This window comes from Rattus norvegicus, chromosome 18, assembly GCF_021556685.1.
Source record: "Rattus norvegicus strain SHRSP/BbbUtx chromosome 18, alternate assembly SHRSP_T2T, whole genome shotgun sequence".
NCBI classification, from domain to species: domain Eukaryota; kingdom Metazoa; phylum Chordata; class Mammalia; order Rodentia; family Muridae; genus Rattus; species Rattus norvegicus.
Genome location: NC_141551.1, coordinates 11,196,456 through 11,217,290, shown reverse-complemented (window position 1 = coordinate 11,217,290; position 20,835 = coordinate 11,196,456). Strand labels below are relative to the sequence as shown.

Below are 20,835 nucleotides of genomic sequence, written 5' to 3'. Positions count from 1 at the left end.
CACCCGCCCCAACTCCTCCCAATGCTTTTTCTGTGCTTCTCTCTACTGACAATTATTAACACCTGTTTCTTCATGAACTCCATGGACCCTTAGCCACAAGAAAAGCATAAGACATTCCACTCTTTAACCTATTCCTTCACTTTGCCTTGTAGGACCCTCCACACAATCCCATCTTACATGTGTCTGTGACATCACCATTGCTAAATCAGTATGTATTAAACCTTCTGCTCTCCTCTGGTGCAAAGGCACTACAGGTGCCTGAAATACCACCCCTTCCCAAGGCTCCTGCACCCCCATGATACTTATTCACCAGGTTTATCTCTAGGAACCTGAATAACTCACTTTGCAGATAGGAGGAAGCCAAAAGAAGAAAGAGATCTTCATCCCCCTGCTCATTGGACTGGGCCTCGCCGTCTCCCTGGGTGTGACAAGAACTGTTGGAACAGCCCTTGTCCTAACGCAACATATGGCCAGTGACTTCTAGGACAAGCTTGACCTGGCAAAGGACTCAACTACAGACGGCCTAGAGTCCCTTCAACTCCAGATAACCTTTCAACAGGAGTTGTTCTCCAAAACCACAGGGCTCTGAACTTCCTGACTGTGAAACAGGGAAGGACTTGCACTTTGCTGGGGGAGGAACATTACTTCTATGTCAATACATCTGGGCTGATAGAACAAGATGTACAAATGCTCAAAATGCTCTGTGGGAACCTCTAGGCACTCTATGCTCCCAACAACCCTACCCCATGGCATTCTAACCCTTTGGTCGCTTGGCGTCTTCCCCTCCTTGGCCCAATGCCAGTCATAGAGCTTTCTTTTTGGTACACTGACTCATCCAATTTTGAAAACAACAATGAGTAGTATTGAAAAGATCACTATTAACCAGGTCTTGGTTCAATATCAAACTATTCCCAACATAGCAGGCAATTATTCTGATGACACCTCTCCTTTACAAAAAGGAAAAGGAGGAGTTGTGAAACAGTGGACCATGCCAGGAAACCTGGTAAGGTTGAGATGGGTTGGAAGTCCTGGAACCCAAAAAGGGACTGGATGGTAAGCACTTCACCTACTCCTAACTAGGCCCCTTTCACATAGCCACAGGCCCCCCCATAGAGAGGATCATGACCATCAGTCACATAGGGGCAGTGCTCCCAAGCCCCTCCACATGCAGATGAGGCATCCCTAACATCGCAAACCAAGCCAATAGAAAGCATCTTCTGTCAGACCCCAACTCATCCCCAAAACTGTATATAAGATCCTATCCAGAGAACATCTGTCTTATAAAAGTTGTAATGTTTTTGGGGACAGAGACTGTTCTCCAGAAGCTTTAGCTGCTAGACGCTCCTTTGCACCTAGCTTGTTAGCTGAGCCCTCTGGTGGCTCAGCTCTGCATAGTGCAGCATCTCAGAGAAAAGGTGGGCGTTTGGGGCAGCAGCTGTACACAGAGTAGCAGCTGTGGTAGCACTTCAGCTCCCTGCTCACGCCCTTTGCTTGAACAATCCTGCTGGGCCTGGCCACAAGCAGTCAACAGGACAGTAGGAGTAAGGGTGGCAATATTTTAAGTAAAATAGAAAAATATGGACTAGAATTTTGAGATCTTCTGCGTTGTTTGCTTTCCTTGGGTGTGATACAAATTACCAGATGTGAGAAAGTGTTTACATAGGCTCACAGTTTAAAAAGATAGTCCACCACGACAGGGAAGGCATAGTAGTAAAACCAGAGCAAGCTGTGATGGATGATTGAGGGCCTGTGTCCTGGAGGCTTTCCACAGAGATTCCAGGCCTGGCAAGGTGCAAGGGTTCCGGCAAAGGGGAGAGAACCGGAACAGGAAGGGGAAACTGTCTCCACCCGCTCCGCTACTACAGTTGCTCCACCTCCATCTCCACAGGTGCAGTTTCAGTTGCTCCAAGGCTCCGCTGAATCAGTTCAGCTGAGCCAGTGCGAGGCTGACCAGCCTGTGAGGGATGTAGGGGAGCTTCTGGTGCCATCGTCTGGAGAGCAGATCTCTTCCTTAAGCAGTAGTGTTGCAGCTCTTATGACAGAAGCTCTCAGATAATGGAGTAATTCTCACACACTTTTATTCCTTTTGAATAGGATCCTTATTTATAGTTTTGGGGTGGGTCAGGGTCTGACAGTAGGTACTTCCTATTGAGTTAGTCTCAGAGCTTGGGGATAGCTTATCTACATGTGGGAGGGCTTGGGGTGCTGTTCCTATATAACTGATGGCTACAGACCTCTCTACAGGGCACTGTGGGGGCTGTAGCTATGTGACAAGGGCCTGATACCCAGGAACAGTCAAAACTCCTACTGTTCCTTCAGGGTCACTGGGGTTTAGCTCAACCGGATCCCAGGATACCGTTCACAGCCCACTGTCCCACAGATGACTGCTCATTTTCAGTTAGCGTTTTCTTTTTCTGTTTTCCAGGTCTTCAGCCCATGGAATAGTGATGTATTTGGACTGGGATTTTCTACCTTGCTTAAGTTAATCTAGAAAATCCCTCACAGGTGTGCCTAGTGGCTTATCTCTTCAGCAATTAACAATCCTATTGAGTTGACAGTCGGTATTAACCATCACATCTGTGAAAAATGATGTTTGTGGGGTATATAGCTTGAGAGGTAAGGTATATTTTTGAATAGTTAGAAGGAATAAAGGAGAGATTTAAGCATGTATATAACCAATGGGTTTGGCTATATTACAATCCCCAGGGACAGCTGTATCACTGGAATAATCCATGTGTTGGTTTAAGTCTAATTTTCAAAGAAACTACCACCAACTTGGGGCCATTGTTCAAAATATGAAATAGTACTGTTGACTTAAAAGACCGATTGGTGGAACTTTGTAAAAGGGACACTAGGTGATCAGAAAAGAATGTGTGCTCTCATTGACAGGTTAGCTTCAACAGAAAGAAAAGAGGAAGAAGTAGCAGTTAGAGGGGGGTTGACTTCACCTTGAAAATACTGTCAATCAGCAGAGTGATAACTTGTGAGTTTGGTGAGCAGAATGTGCTGAGAATGATGTGCTTATTCTCCTGGAAAGAGGAGGAGTTTTCATCCTGAAGAGGCAGCATCCATTAAAGATTTTAAAGTTGTCCTTACCAATTTTGACAGTTTGGATGCTTTAAATGGCATTGGTGTTGTCTTCATTGATGTTCAGTTTGAATAACTGACTAGTCATCTGGCTACCCTCTTATCATTGCACCGAGATTGTAGGATATTGGAGCAATGCTTTATAAAACATTTGTTCTTATCCTTATCAGTTGGCAGAAAGACTGGGCATCTAATACTAAAGTAAGATCCAGACTTTTGAGGTTTGGGCTTATGGTGTTGTTTGGAATCTCTTCTTTGACTGGAAACTACCATAAGCCACTTCCTCAAAGGCTCATTGAAGTGACATTTGTTCTGCGGAAAGGATGGTATCTCTTCTGTTTTAGTTTGTTTTTAAGAATCATTTCAAGGTGTGGTGAAACAAAGAGTCTTATTCTCAGATATGAAATTAAGAATGGTTATATTTTTGCAAGTGACCTGCTAAAATGAGGAAGGGAGAAGTAGCTTAGCTTTGGTCAGTGCCAAAAGATAATAGCACTCAAACTGTGTGCAAAACCAAAAATAGTGATCTCATCTTTAACAACTTGAGTGGCTGCTTCCTCCTAAGATGAGGAGTTAACATGGCTCTGTGAAAGTATGAATTTGACATGCACTCTGATTTAAATCACAGCTCCTTAGCTTAATAGCTATTTGACCTTGAGCAAATTAATTAACCTTACAAATCCCAAGTTTCTGAAGTACTGAAGAAGGCTAATAATACCTCTCTTGGAATCACTGTTAGAATTAGACTTAATAAGCTAGGAGTTTAGCTCAGTAGTAGAATGCTTGCCTAAATCTAGTGCATGTCCATCAAATAAATACAGCACAGCCTTATCCACTGTACTCAATCGATACATTTGTTTTAATTAGAAACAAAAGCAAACATTTGTGTTCATATTAATTTTATTTTTGAGTTTAAAATATAATTAAAATATTCTCCCTTCCCTTTCTTTATTCCAAACATTCCCTTATACCCTTCCCTATTCTCCTTCAAACTCTTGGCCTCTTTTTCTCATTATTATTGCAGGCATATATACATACATGATGTACATATATATTCCTATATATAACCTGCTCAATCTGTATGTTACTTGTATGGATGTTTTCAAGGATAACAGTTAGGTGCTGGACAATGAATTGGTGTGCTCTTCCCTGGGGAAAGACTACCTTTCCTGCCCCTGTCCTTCTTTACTTACCTATAATTCTTTGTGTATGGTTGAAGTCCAGTAGGCTTTTCCCCATTGGCTTTGGCCTTTGTTATTGCCCTTTTTGAGCTCATGTTTGGACAGTCATGATGTTGAGGCTTTATGAGTTTAGGATGTTATTGGAGAGACAATCCCACAGCAAACTCCATGATGCTCTGGCTCTTATAATCATTTCACCCATTCTTCTCAACATTGTCTGAGTCTGAGGTATGAGTGTTTTCTAGTTGCATTGGGTATGGACTCTACAAGTCTCCATTTTGATTGGCTGTAGTTTTTTTGTAGTGTCCTCTGTCTGTTGTTAAGTCACCTTAGTGATAATACTCTGCACAAACTTGTAAGGGGTTATGTTGATTGTGTTAATTTTTGTAGAAAAACCATGGTCATGAAGATGGTGGACTGTGTGAAATTAAAAAAGGGAATTGAACAACAATGTGTATGTTTCTTTGCTGCCTATTTAGGATTGTGCTTCCTATGTTACCAGCTACATTCAGCTCGTGAGGCCTTGATGCCCCTGTCATGATGGGTGATAACGTCAAACAGCCTCTCTTAAATTTCAGAGCATCCAACAGTAAAAGAAAGTAAGGTAATATTGGTTTACACCATTACTCAAGATATAGCATATGTAACTGATATAGGTTAAGATTCATTAATTTTTTGAGTCCTGTCTATACATTTTAGATATTGGGTATATTACTTAATCCCTTTTGTTTCAAGGAATCTGCCAGAACTCAAACATAATGGAGTAATGTTTTCTAGAATTATCCTAACATGATGATAAGATGTTAGAATGGTGAAAATACTGAAAGAAAGTGTTCTAAGCCTCCATATGTTCTGGTCAATCTGTGCACTCCTCCATGGTGAAACTCCAGGGCTACTTCTCAAAGTAGTTGCCTCTATATATATAGATTTCTGTTTGTATAGGAAGATACAGGGTGTATGCATCAGATTGGAAAGTCTTCTTTTTTTATCTTGTTCCAAATCTTTTTATCAAATACCTAGTCTTTTCTTTTTTCACCTTTAATTATGAAAAAATATTCCATTCCTTAATAGTTTTATCTCTGACACTTGAATTTTCCACTACTAATGATTAACTTTTAGAAAGTCACAAATATTTGTTTTTCTCTTTTATGTGTATATAACTCTATATAACTCTATCAATCTTCTACAGTACAAAATCTCCTACAGTACAGCTGCCCATTTAGATTCTCAGAGGAGAAAGAAATGGAGCTTTGCTTCTTCATTTTTTCCATGCTGAGGTATCTCCATATTTTGAACATGAATAATGGTGACAAAGTAAACTTCTCCCCGAAGGAGAGAACGCTCCAGTCATCTTCAGTAGAACCTCAACAGTAACTATGAGCACGTCAGGCTGACGTCCCAAATTCATGACCAATTTTCTTACATTTCCTCCCAAGCAGAATATTCAGTTCTAAAAGAATGAAAGACAAATATAGCCTAGATAGAATTACAGTGACTTTGAAGGTGTATGTTTTTATCACAGCTTCCCTCTACTAGAAGGAAAAAAAAAACATTCCCTAGGAAATGGGACTTTGGCCTGAAGTTAAAAAATACAAGAGTGGTTTAGTCTGATTAGCTCCATGGAACTGTCTTATGTAGACAATCTGGCTCTCACTCTAGGCACATGGATGTAGAAATGAAATGAGTCCTACTTTGTACCGTCTTGGGCATGACATGGTCTAGGCCTTAGCTAATCATTTGAGTGCATGTACTTCAGGAAGGCAATGAAAACTGTTCATTATAACCAAGCAAGGAAGCTGAAAAACAAGACTTAATCAAGCAATCAGGTCAAATCAGTTCAAAAAATTTTATAGCCGAAGGTCAATAAAAAAAAAAAAAAGCCTTACTCTGTAGATTGGATGAAATTGTAAGTCAAATTGCATTATTGTTCAATATTTTAGGTTTTCTAAGGGAAAAGTGACCAAAAAGTTCTGTAAAATGAACAAAACACAACAAAACAACACCAACAAAAATGCTGTGTGAAAGTGATTCGATTAATGTGCTTTGGCAGGGATAGTGAGTTGAGGGCGGGACCTTAGAAAACACCCACATATGAAATTTACCCAGAGTAGAATCTTAACATCCAGGGGAGCCTACAAGCCCCAATAAGGTTGGAAGGAGAGACAGGGTCTCAGCTTGGTATCTGCAAACAGGATTTGACTTGGGTATCATTTTCTTTGAAGAATGTAGAAAGGAGGAAGGGGGAAAATAAGCCACATTGTGCATTGCTGTGTTTCAGTTTCCTGAGATTTAAGTGGGACAAATGGAGAAATTCAAGTGACGGAGTTGAAAATTTGAAAACAGTAGCCCTTTACTCTTAATGACAACAACAACAAAATAATATCCCTGGACATGTTCCTTCTTCTTGAGTACTAAATAGACACCTGGGAAATAAAAATAATTCAGTTTTTCAACCGTAATCCATATGACTCAGACTCTGAACTCCAAATAAGAACATATTTGCAAATTAATGATTACAGCAAAAATCTTAAATGGGTGATCAGTTACAAGTTCAGTTTTGACAGGAGAGGCTTGAGCTATGGAGTGCCTGGCCCCATGTACTGGCCCCAAATAAATGACATGTCACAAAGCTTTCTGAGAAGACTTCCAAACTAACTGACCAATGCTACATATTTTTCTTGATAGAGGAGACAGGGTCTCAGTTCGTGAACCAGAACCTCTTGGAATTTATTATATAGCCTAGGTTTGCTTCGGAACTTTGATCCTACTGCCTTACTTTCTTTAGTACTAGAGATTTGATATGTGCCAAAAAGCCTGGAAAATATTTTTGAGGATTTATGGTAAGTACATGTTAGATCATATAAGTTTTTCATTTAAAATTGTAAGTATATACATTGTATACCCTGCCCATTCCCCCTCATCTACCTACAGTCTGTATATGGGTGAAATATATACATATATATATATAAAAATATATGTATAATTACATATATATACACACATATATAATATATGTATAATTACACATATATATATATAACTAAAATATTTGAACAGATATTAAAACATAAAAAAATTCAAGAAAGAAAACTTTGGTTGTTCTGATGGAACCTACACAAAATTAAAAATTCTCCTTCAAATCTTGAAAATCCCTGTTTTCTTATTACTTTCAAATTAAATTAGTTAAAATAGTATAAGCAAATCCTTATATACTAATTATGGCTGTTAATAATATGCTTGTTGTTATATATATAATATTTGAATATTTATTAGTAAAAATTAAAGAAGAAACCTAGCTTTCAACTATTTTTCTTTCTTTAAAAAGAAAACAAAAGAAAAAATAGAGAGACAAAAAACTACCTTCTGTTTTTATTTGGAAATTCTTAGGTTTTTTTTTTACTGAAGTTCCTTTTAGAAAGAATATTTTTAATCTATTCATTAAGTTTTTATGTAAACATACAATTAATTTGGCTATATGCATCCAGGACCACCTTCCTCCAATTCCTTCTTATGGTTCTCACTCCTAACCTGCCATCTCTTCCAACTTCACTTCCTCTTTTTTTCTTTTTAATTTTTTTTTGAGACAGAGTCACTCTATGTCTATCTGCCTACTCTAGAATTATCAATGTAGACTAGGATGGCCTTAAATTCTCAGAAATTCACCACCCTTTGCCTCCTGAACGTTGTAATTAATAGCATGAGCTACTGTGATGGGCTCAGGAACTCTCTGTTTTTGTTTGGAAATTCCCTGAGTACAATCAGTGTGGCTTATGTATACATAGACATGGAACCATCCTCTTGAAGACAGGCATCTTACAAGGAGTCACTTCCCAAAAGGAGAGTGTAGCTCTTCTGCCAAGAGTGACAGGAAAACAAAAAGGGAGGTCAGGATTCTCTAATGGTTACAGGTTAAAGGGGAAGATAGGGCCGTTGAGGCACGGAGAGGTTAGAAGACGGGTTATAAATCATTAAGGCTGCGGGAAGAAGCCTAAGGAAATAAACAGTTTGTAAGCTAATTCCAGATAGTGCACAGGTACTGTAAAGATGGCTCCACTTCTAAAATCATGTTCTTCTCCAGAGGACCAGAGTTCAGTTTCACTCACGTCAAATAAACCATAATCGCTTGTAACTCCAGCTGCAAGGGATCTAATGCTCGATTTTTGCCAGTAGGGGAACCACAACCATGTGCAAAAGCACACACTAGGAATATAGGAATATACATAATTTAAAAATAATAAATCAGTTTAAATTGTGTGTGTGTGTGTGTGTGTGTGTGTGTGTGTGTGTGTGTGTGTGTGTGTGTGTTTATAAGAGTTTGGGCAGAAGTACCGTGAATATAGTGGTAGAAAATATTCCTTCTAGAAAACATGGGTGTTAAATGAAATTTTCAATGCCAGACACTAGATACTTCAATATGAGTTGAAGTCTCTTTAACTTTTCTTTTTTTCTTTTCTTTTTTTTTTGTATTCTGTCCCTAAATTGTCAAATAAAATGTATAGCCACTGGGTGAACACCCAATGGCTTGAGTTTGCTGGGTCCCAGACACAGCATATTTATTGGTTTCATGTCGCAGAGGCCTATTTGTGTAAGAAGTTGTGTTCTGGTGCATCAAGCCCACACTTTTCTCCACATGGGTACGGTCTTCTCAGAAATCAAAGCTCTGTGTATTTATGTCTGCGAACAGAAGCTTGATGGGAAGAGTTACCACAGTAAGAATACAGAGGACTAAATATAAATCATTCATTAAAATATTATCAATTAGAAGAAAAAAATTTCACCAGTGCGTATTCTTAATGCTCCCTCAAGTCGAAAAGCATTATTCTAATAAAGACAAAGCAAACACTTTGAAATTATTGAGCATGTAATAATTTGATAAATGATTAAAATATGCTAATATGCTTAGCAATTGACATGTCCCCTTATATCATTCATAAGTAATATCGTAGAGCAGAGTTCATAATACATCCAAAAATCTGGACCTATAGACTTTTCTCTAAATTGGCTATGACAATCAAAATGAGAATAATTAAGCAACATAAATAAAACATCTGGTATCTAAGAGGGTATAAATAGTAGATTTTAACAATAGAAAGATGAATGAGGGAGTTAAGGAGAAGGAGAAATGTGAACATGGAACAAGACCAAAGGAATTAAGATAACATGTGCTCAGGAAGACAGTCTATAGTTATTTATTGATTATTTTCTTAACTTTGAGAAGATGAAGCCCTACATTCAAAATGTGATAGCACCTATTGAAATCTCCAGTATGGTGTGGTAGCAAACACATTCTGTAACTCGATGCTTTAATACTAAAGAATCTTTACTCTGTTTATCTGGGAAAGGGAGTTGGGGAAATGAATACTGCCTCACATGACACACAGGCACATGGGGATCTATCTTGATAAAGATTGAAGATGTCACTTCATCATGTCCCCAGAAAGTCTGGAAATTGAGACAAAAAAAAAGGGGCAAGGGACACTTGGGCTGAAATTGGAAGGAACATGTACAGCTTCTGCCTATTATTAGTGAACCATCCCCAATCATAAGGACATGCCTAACTGCATAGGAAAATCAGTCTCTCAGTATGTGCAAAAACAAATCAATATTTGTAAATTATTCCCCAGTATATAGCACATAAATGACTAAATACTTTGAATCCTCACACTTTCCTTCAGAGTTCAATGGGAAGCTACATCATTTGTCCTTCTTATGATGACTTAGCAGGCTTATCAAAGTCTGATTTCTAATAGATTTCCAGATGCCATTAATTAATTCCACCCACTGGCCCCAGGACATAAACAGTAATCAATCTGGGAATTATATAAAAATAAAAAACAAATGTCCAAACTAACATGCAAAATTAAGATTACATTAAATTAAATATGACTACAAATAATATATAATGTAATGTTTCCTGTCTTATTTATTCCCTCTTTGTGCCTTGATCTCCAATTTTACTAAGCAAAGTAAATGTAGCAAAATTCACCAAACTTGCGGGAGTGAGCAAATTTGTAAGAGAATACCTCCTGTGTAACATAATGCCTCATCTGTGGGGAGGTATTAAAAATGTATTATAATATGAATTATATTATAGATCGTATGAATTATCAGATTGTCATTGGCTGGAGCAACCAAATGATCTATGGGTAATGAAGTACTGCGTGCCCCTCTGAGACTCTAAAATCCTGGGCGAGGAAGAGGAATTTTCTATTGCACAGGACAATTTTTATTTACATAGATGTTTATTACTTTTTTAATCGATTTTTTATTACTTTCATTTTTACAGTCTAGGTGTGCCCTCCTCCCAGTCCCCCCTCCGACAGTTCCTCATATAATTTCTCCTCCCTGCTGTCTCCAAGACAATATCCTCCTCCACCTACCAGGCCTCCATACCCTGGAGCCTCAAGTCTCTCTAGAGATAGGCTTATCTTTTCCTGCTGAGGCCAGATGTGGCAGTCCTCTGCTACATATGTGTCAGGGACCTTGGACCAGCTTGTGTATACTTGCTGGTTGGTAGCCTCAGTGTCAGAGAGATCTGGGTTAGTTGAGACTGCTGGTCTTCCTATGGTGTCACCCTCCTCCTCAGCTTCTTTCCAGCCTTTCCCTAATTCAACCATGCAGGTCTCCAACTTCAGTCCAATGGTTGGGTGTAAGTATCTGCATCTGACTCTTTCAGCTGCTTGTTCGGCCTCTCAGAGGACAGCCGTGCTAGGCTCCTGTCTGTAAGCACACCATAGCATCAGTAAAAGTTTCAGGCCTTGGTGACTCCCCTTGAGATGGATCCCAGTTTGAGCCAGTCACTGGACCTCCTTTCTTTCAGTTTCTTCTCCAGTTTTGTCCCTGAGGTTCTTTTAGATGGAAACAATTCTGGGTCAGAATTTTTGACTATGAGATGGCAACCCCATCCCTCCACTTGATGCCCTATATATCTACTGGAGGTAGACTCTATTGAGTTCCCTCTCCTACTGTTGGGCGTTTCATCTAAGGTCATCCCCCTTTGAGTCCTGAGAGTCTCTTACCTCCCAAGCCTCTGGTATTTCCTAGAATGTCCTCCCACCTTCACCCCCCTGTCCCCCACAGGTTTCCATTCCTTCTGCTGACCCTCAGGGCTTCTCTCCTGTCTCTGTGTCACCCCCCATACCTGAACAAACCATCACCATTCATTATTCTACTTTGACATTTTCTATGAAGGCAAAGAAAAATCTAGCCACAAGTATATAAATTATCTGCTAGTAACACACAATGCTAATTAAGCCTCACAATACAGAGTCACACAGATTTCAAGAACATATATATTAATGTGTGTATGTATATATGTATATATATTACAGATATACAGATATACAGATATACAGATATGTTCATCTTCACATATGTAGTCCAGGCTATCATCCACTGCAGCTAATTGAGATGGGTGGGATGGGGAACTGGGGGTAGCCACTAGAAAGTCCCAGATGCCAGGGAAACAAGTGTTTTCAGGAGTTAAAAGGGATGACATTAGCTGAAATACCCAACAAAAGGGAGGTAGAACCTGTAGAGACCATATCTAATGGTTAGGCATCCCCCCCATTGAGGGATGGGGCCACCCACCCATCTCAAAAATATTAACCCAGATTTGCTCCTGTATAAAGGAAATGCAGGGACAAAACGTGAAGCAGAGACTGAAAGAAAGGCCTTCCAGAGACTGTCCCACCTAGGGAACCATTCTCTAGCTAATTTTAAGCCTTGAAAGAGTAAATGGATAAATCAGAATCACCAGACTCTGATGTAACTTTGGCTTTATTGTTTAAGCTATAAACATTAAATGAGAAGGAATATGTATTGGTCATAAGCTAGAGATAGAAAGAAAATGCAATGAACAAGAATATCCTGATGAAATGGTCATGCTCTTTGATCATAGGAGTATCTATGAGTGCAAAAGTCCTATTGGTCATATGATAGCTATGCTTTTCCTGACCCTCTGTACTTCTTCCGTGGTCTCCTCCCACACCTGATCTTCCCTTCACCTCCTCTTTCTCCAAGATCCCTACCTCCCCTGATTATTTTGTTCCCCCTTGTAAGTAGGACTGAATCATCCTCACTGTGGTCTTCTTTCTGAGTTTCATATGGTCTGTCAGTTGTATTGTGGGTATTCTGAGCTTTTTGGCTAATATCCACTTACCAGTGTGTGCATACCGTATCTGTTTTTGTTTTTGCTTTTGCTTTTGCTTTTGTTTTTGTTTTTTGTTTTTGTGTTTTCTTTTTGTTTGTTTGTTTGATTGAATTACCTGACTCAGGATAATATTTTCTAGGTCCCATCCTATCTGCAGACACCAAACCCAGACACTAGTGATGATGCCCAGAAGGTGTCTGATATAGCTGTCTCATGAGAAGCTCTTCCAGAGCCTGACCAATACAGATGCAGATGCTTAGCCAGCTAACCAGACTGAGCACAAGGATTCCAAGGAGGAGTTAGGGGAAGGACTGAAGGAGCTGAAGGGGTTTGAAACACCATAGGAAGAACAACAATATCAACCAACCAGACCCCCCCAGAGATCCTAGGGACTAAACCACCAACCAAAGAGTAAACATGGAGGGACCCATGACTCCAGCTGTATATGTATCAGAGGATGGAGGATGGTCTTATGTGGTGTCGATGGGAGGGAGACCCTTGGTCCTGTGGAGTCTTGATTTTCCAATGTAGGGGAATGATTTTCCAATGTAGGTGGTGAGGTGGGAGTGGGTCCGTGGGTAGTGGAGCACCCTCAAAGAAGTAGGGGGAGGGGGATTAGATGGGGTTTGTGTAGGGGAAACTGGGAAGGGGAGATTTGAAGTGTAAATAAATAAAATAACCAATAATACAAAAAATAGAGAAAAGAGTTAAGGAGGAAGAAAGGGAAAGAAAAGAAGCCTCATATATCCTTCTTTTATTATCTACTACTGGAAGCCATCTTGTGAGACTTTCAGACATCAAGGTAGCTTCTTTCCCCTATAAGGAAAACCGACATTAAAAATGGGCAAAAATAAAGATTTCATGTACATTATTATCCATATTTTTCATAGATTTTTCCAATAAGTTAAAAAGAGCTGAGAGAGACCTTAAATACAACATTTTGAATATTGCTGTCAAATGTACATTTTTATCCTAAAATGTCAGTTATTACAAAATATGTGTATTATGTAACATTGTCAGTAGTAGCTCATGTTGAAAACATTGTTTTCAAGTGTCTCAATTAACCGGAGCCCCTGAGATCTCTCAGATCACCAACCAGGCAGCATACAGTAACTGAGATAAGGCCTCCAACACATGTACAGGTCTGGGTTCAGTCAGAGAAGATGCACATAACCCCCAAGAGACTGGGGCCCCAGGAAATTTAGAGGTCTGGTGGGGTGGGTGGGGTGTGGACATCCCCATGAAGATGGAGGGGGGGTGGGGAGTAGGTATGGGATATGGAACTATAGGGGAGGGGGTGGACCAGGAGAAGAATACAATCTGGAGTGTAAAAAATAAAAAAGAAAAAATGAATTAGTTCCAATTTTTGGTAGCATTTCCTGGATTATTCAAAAAAATGGAAAATTTTATAGGAACACGCATAAAACTATCCCCACAACTGGGCGTCTACACACAGTTTACTAGTGTAATAACCCAGTGTAAAAATGCTCATCTAATTTTATGAATAACCTCCCTTTGAAAGGTATAAAAGGCTGCTTATATTGTTCCAATTTCATTGATGAGGAAGGCAGCTAATTTAGGTTTTGATTCAATAATGACTGCAGCCCGGTTAGTCAGTCAGAAGGAGAACCCCAGTTTGCATTACTGATTCTCAGATCAAAAGTACCCGGAAATAATTCGATTAAAAAGTTAAAAAGGGGGGGGGGTTAGGGGGATGTTGACCCAGAAACCGGGAAAGGGGATAAAGATCGAAATGTAAATAATGGGGCTGGGGATTTAGCTCAGTGGTAGAGCCCTTACCTAGGAAGTGCAAGGCCCTGGGTTCGGTCCCCAGCTCCGGAAAAAAAAAAAAGAAATGTAAATAAGAAGTACCCGAGTTAATAAAGATGGGGAAAAAAAAGTTAAAATCCAATTTTATTTTGTTAAGGTAATTGTTAATTATATAAAGTTATATATGTTTGGAATTTTAAAGCACAGAGTACAGGAAGATAATTTGTGTAACAGAAAAATATATGTTAAAATCTCTCCTGTTCCATTCCTCTAGTAAGTTAAATTTTATTCTATTCCCTAAAGGTATGCATTATTACTAATTTTCACCTCAATGAAGGAATATGTGCGATTAACTTCCTAGCAATCAATCCTGTTTACTTGTACATGTTATGCAGGTTACTGAGGTGGATAGTCATGCGAATAGCAAAAGTCCTACTAATTTTTTTAAATCGAACAGGACCTTTTTGATCTTTGTTTTCTGAAGAGAAAATCGTATTTGGAATGTTTTGGATAGGTTTCCTTTAAGTTTTTTTATTTCTACCACAGAGCAGCATGGTTACAATTATTCTTCCATCATCTGCAGAAACATACCTCCACTTATTCCACTGTCTCTGTAGGAACCGGTCTCATTTCAGTTCTTTAAAATCAGAAAAGCTGCTGGGCGAATTCCCTTAATCACAGTGCTCGCCTCTGAAAGGCAGCAGATGCTGAGCGCATCGTCCAAATTACACCAGTCGCTGTACGGAGAGCTGCGTAGAGTGCAGGCACAATGAATTCAAATCCCATCCAAATACAGCCTGAAAATGTTGGTTTGACCCCGAATTATCTGGTGCATGTCCGGGAGCCACCCAGCGAGGCTACAGGGGTTCCAAGAAGGCATTGTTCTTTCTTGGTGAGCCTTTTCCCTACCTTCTCAACAGACAGATGAGTCTCTTATCAGAAGGAGCAGATGGCTGCACCAGTCTGTTTGAAATTTCAGACATGCACTCAGAGAACTGTTCGTGGAATTTTCCTGTTAGCATGTGCTACATGAGGACAATTGGAGTGAGAAATCTTGGATAAAACTTCTGAATTTTGGCTTAGAAATACGCCTAGAATTATAGGTGAACCGTTCTGTGATGTTGGGATTTCAAGAGAGACAGAACATTGACCTTTAGTATTTTGACATGGAGGGTGTGGAAAATCACCTCACATTTAAGAATTCCTCAACTTTGCATAATGAATGATAAATAACGAACTACTCAGTGTTTTAACAGTTTTTGCAAATGATTTTATAGTCAGGATCTCATTTAATCCTCAAGATGAATTCAGTTTTTCAAAAGTTTTTTTTTTTAATAAAAGCATTTTTTTAGGCAAAATTGCTCAATCTAGAAAATAGGATTAACAAATAGCAAATTCACAAATTAAAGGTACCACTCAAGAAGAACCTAATAGAAGTTCAAGGTCTGCTTAATTCTCCTATGTCGGTCATCATCTTAGGTCCTTAGCTATATAATGCTGGCTTAACGAGATGAGCAAAGATGTATTCATTCCCTGCTTCTATTTCCCGGAAGACGATGCAGAGAATCGCTAAACTCTTTCCTGTAAATGTCTGATAGATAGAGGCGTCATTTGAGCCACACTTCTGGTTTGATAAGACTTTAAATTATGGATTCAGTTTCTTTTTGTGTGCAAGATTATTGGGTGCTTGCTTTTGTAGGAGTCTATGTATGCATGTATATATGTATGTATGTATGCATGTATGTATATATGTATGTATGTATGCATGTATGTATGCATTTATGTATGTATACATGCATGCATGCATTATGTATGTTTGTATACATTTGGGTGTGAACATTTATGGAGGTGTATTAACTTCATATATATGCTTAAGAATGTTAAAAAGCAAAAATTCCACCCTTTCAATTTTATCGAATGGAGACATTGGAGCCAGAAGCTGTTGTGAAAGACTCCAACAGAGATGACGCCCGCTAACCTTCCTACTCCACTGATATCCCAGAAGGCAAGAGCTCCACCAAAGTCCCAGAGGGAAAAACCTCCACCAATGTCCCAGAAGTAAAAGCTGTTTCCTTCTCTAAGGACTTAAACCCACTTCAACCTAAAGTCTGTCCTTTCTGTTCACTCCCTGGGAGCTGGTTGTTTGCTCCCCCTCTTGACTTAGGGTTGACTTTATTTAGCTCTTGGATTAAAGGCGTGTGGTTTCTGGAATCAAAGGTTGAGTCATGCCAGTTCACAATCTCAGGGTCCACAAAGTGATCAACTATCCTGCAACATCGAGGCAAACAGGAACATCGAATTTTGAAGGGAATTAGGTAATTATTTTTGTGTGTGTGTGTTTTCCATCATGAAGCCTAATCTCACTCATCGCTCCGTCCTACCCTGTCTTTGCAACCTTTCTCTCAAAAGAAAATTTTAAAAAAAGGTAAAAAAATAAACAAAACAAATCAAAGCATAGAAAACATCTCGTCATGGAAGCTGTGGTGTGCCACACTGTGTCCCACAGTATACCCTTGGTCCACACATCTGTACTTGCGAATGTTCATTGGTCTGCCTCGAGACATCTGGCTTCTAAAATACCAGATACACCATCAATACTAGATCCTCACTAGGACTCCTCTTGGACATCCTATTGTTGACCTCGATCATGAAGACCTTGCAGCTTTGGATTTGCAGGACCGGCCCTTTTACTCTCTCCAGCATTTCACAGTTGAGGTAGACTTGGGCTGGGCCAACTCCAAGCCCTGGAACTGGGTGGGTAGTAGTTGAGTTGGTCAATCCCCAGCTCTCCCATGTCAGAACCACCAAGGTGGAAAAGCCACATGGCTGTCAGGGATCTGGGTGTCCTTGTCTGCCTGAGCTACATGGCATGGCTGTGGGCAGGCCATTGTGAGTCTACAGCCTGACAGTGCCACATGGGAGTGGGCTAGCATCTGGGTGTGCTCTGCTTACCTGTGCCTCCTCATGGGGTGGAGGCAGGCGAGCCTCTGGGGGGTCTTTGCTGTCCACACCATGTGGCATGGTGTCAGGCTATCTCTGGGTGTCCTTCACCTACCTTCACTGAGTGGGGTGGTGGGCCTCTGAACAGGAGATTTTTATAGGAAAGGGAAATAAGTGTTTATACAGTGGGGCATCTGTATAAACAAGGACGTCATCATGAGTAATCAACGGTCCTGACTCATCCTTTTTGTTTAGACATGGCTCTTCCAATTGTTCAGGGGTAATGGTTATTATTGTTATTGTTATACGGGAGTCCTTTGTTCCTCATAATCGATGGTTGTTGCTCTGTGTTGGTCCTGCTCCAATTAAGGGCGATTGCATCATGGGTGATCTTGTTTGTTTTGTTAAGTTACTTATCAGAGAATGTCCAACGATTAGGTTATTCCTGGAGTTCACAGGAACGACTGGAGAGTCTCTGAAGGAAAATGTCAAAGGAATGTGATAGAGCCCAGAAGGCTCAGAAGTATTTACTTAGGCCAATGAACTAAATTATGCATCCATTAATGCCCCGTTTATCTCCAACACGGAACTGTTAGTGAATATTTTTAATTTATTTGTTGTTCATGGTTGGTTTGTATCTATAAAATAAATCTTTAAATGTTTCATTTTAATGCCAATTTATTATTATTATTATTATTATTATTGTTGTTGTTGTTGTTGTTGTATTCTTTTGTTTATTACATCTAGACATCACTTTCCCCTTCCTCCTCAGATGGTCTCCACTCAATCCAGACAGTGTCTCCACCCAACCCATCTCTCATCAGTCCTCCCCGGGATATCAACCAAACATGACGTAACAAGTTATAATAACACCAGACACAGATCATCCCAGATGGACAAAGCGACCCACAAGGAAAAGGGACCCACAAGTAGGCAAAAGAGTCAGAGAAAGCCTCTGCTCCCACTTCCTAGAAGTCGATGAAAATGAATGCAGAGCTCACTGAGAGTAACGGGACACGGTGAGAGCCACGTTGAAAGGAAAGGTCATAGCACTAAGTACCTTCATAAAGAAATTGGAGAGATCGCATTCCAGCAACTTAAAGCCCCTGCAAAGCTCTAGAGCAGAACCAAGCAAAGAAAATAATAAAACCGAGGCAGAAATGAAAAAAAAAAGAAATAATAAAACAATAACTCCTTAAAGTTTTCACTGTATAACTTGAAAGGATATTGAAATTTACTTTTCTATTGTAGTAATCAGCCATCTTGGCCTCTTAAAAAATCAATTGTTTTTCAAATAGGAGCCATCAGTGCTCTCATTCTTGAAGAAATGGTCTGTGCACAGATGGGGAGGCTTACTGAGCCACCACATATTGCCACAGTTTCTGGTAAATATTTCTGTGGTATCTGAAAGAAGTCGATGTGTAGGCCCACATGTGTGAGTATTTCCACGTGAGCTGGTGCCAATTACTCTTAATTTTTTATCTTTAGAATTTCACCTTACTATCTTTTCTAAATTTCTTCATGTTTGTTAGTGTGTCTGATTCTCTTTCTCTTTTTACTCTTCTCTCTATAAATACTTTAAGTTAATTATAAAAAAATCATTTTATTATTTTTCATATTCCAGTATTTTTTTAAATATGGCTGTTTCCAGACACTTGTGTACTACTTCCTTGTTTAATTGTTAAAATTCCTTTTATATACGCTAACTTAAAAGTTGTACATAGTCACAGTGAAGGAAAGTTCTAGATGCTTTTATTCCCTGCGCTTCCTCTGACTTACAGGCTCTTAAAATCTCTTCATGGTTTGCTTCTTTAAAAATTTGTTTCCGACTCTTCAAGGTGAGTCTTTTCTGGTTCTGCTTTAGTTGGCAGGAATTGCAGGTTTTCCATGGATGTGGAAAATGTGAAACTACGGGAAGGTATGGTGCCTGTGAGACAGACTGCACTTCTGAGGTCTTCTCTCTGATCCAGGAGTGCAGCCCTGCAGACCTCTGGCCCTTGCTTTCTGCTCAGGACTCCACCAAATATTTTAGTGACACCTGTAGGCCTCTGAACTACCTTCTGTTAGGACCACACCAGTTCCTTTCCATCACCTACCTTGGGTCCAGGGCTCTTCAAGCCAGTGAAATTGTTAATTGGCGCTCGAGATCTCTCTGTGGTTCACTTAACCCATGTGGAGTATTCTCTCAGGTAGAAACTGGTCTGACCAAGTGTCATCCTCTTCTCTCAAGGGTCACTTCTCTCCAGGTTTTGCCACTAAGGACATTCACCAGTATCCTCAAGAGAATGCTTTTTATAACCTGGAAGGGTTAATATTTGTGGTAAACAGGAGGACTTGTTTGTAAAGTTTATTCCACCCTAATCCTAACCTTCTTAAACTATTTGCCTATTTCAGCTCTTCATTTCTTCCTGACTCCGCCATCAGTTGGAATACTATTGAGTAACAGTTGCTGTAGATGTTGTCTTTAGTTATGCATCTTCTGGGTCATAAATGTCTAAAATCCCCCTCCCCCAATTTTATTGTTTCTTATCTTGGGATCACTTCCAACCTGCGTATTAGTGATCTCCACAACAATCACTAGACTGTAATATTCTCCTGAACTGAGGCTGAAGTTGAAGGGTGAAAAAAACATATTGGATGTACTTAAGTGTTCAATCACTCCCCACTGTCTGGCCATCTCAGTTCCAGCTCCATGTCTGCATTGCATCATTTAAATGCGGAATAAAAATTATTCTACATAATTGAAGTGACTTCTCTTATTTGTCAATTAATCCTTATCCATTTAAATTGCATCTTATGAATGTGTCTTGATCAGGGCTACACTTCTCAAATAATATGGAAAAAGATAAATTGTCAATCAACAGGATATTGCCTCCTGTAAACCAAGCATTTCTTTTCTAATTCTCTTCTAATTTCTTAAATTACCTTGAAGTATCATAGAACTCTCTCAAATTTCAAGTTTAAGATATGTCATTTGGAAAAATGATAACTATCAAATAGGAGTTTTGTTAACAAAGGATACTCTTGTTCTATTATCTTACTGTTAAATAAGGGCAGATTAGTTTAAGTTTATTTCAAAAGTAAATCAATGGCCTTAAGTACGAGATTGCCCTTGAGAAGTTTTAAATTATTTTTACAATGTTTTGGTATAGAAGATTAATTTGTAAAAATAAAAGTACTTATACTGCACAGGATTAATGATCTTCTTTTATGTATGTAACATGAACATAATGCCCATTGATCCTCATATTTAAAATCTAAAATATCAAAAATTCTATAGATCTAAGTGAGATGTTTACAATAGAGTAGCTGAAATAAATATTGTTTTCATCAAGTTATAATAGAGGCAAACATTAACCAGGACTCTAAAAATAAATGAGTCCATTGATTCTTTAAAATACAGATGATTTCTTGCCTTACAATCAAAGCAATTTCTTGACTATTATCCTGACCTATACTCAGACATAATATAGCATTTAAAGCCTTATTCAATTGTGAGACTAAAGATTTTCCTTTTAAAACTATCTATCTATCTATCTATCTATCTATCTATCTATCTATCTATCTTTCTATCTATCCATCCATCCATTGGTGGCCAAATTAAAACCAACATTTCTTAATGGGAAAGAAGTCAATAAACTTACAATTTTGTTTTTTAGTTTGGAATCTTGTATTCATTCCTTAAATGCATCATCTTCTCTAATA

The 20,835-nt window shown here is 39.1% G+C and overlaps 1 long non-coding RNA gene across 1 annotated transcript; it reads left to right on the top strand.

Moving 5' to 3' along the window:
• Positions 1-1,847: 1,847 nt before the first annotated feature.
• Positions 1,848-19,874, top strand: LOC102553404 (uncharacterized). The gene is made up of 4 exons (XR_015643111.1): positions 1,848-2,060; positions 2,426-2,616; positions 4,748-4,872; positions 17,903-19,874. It is a non-coding gene; the product is annotated as an uncharacterized LOC102553404 (long non-coding RNA).
• Positions 19,875-20,835: the final 961 nt, after the last annotated feature.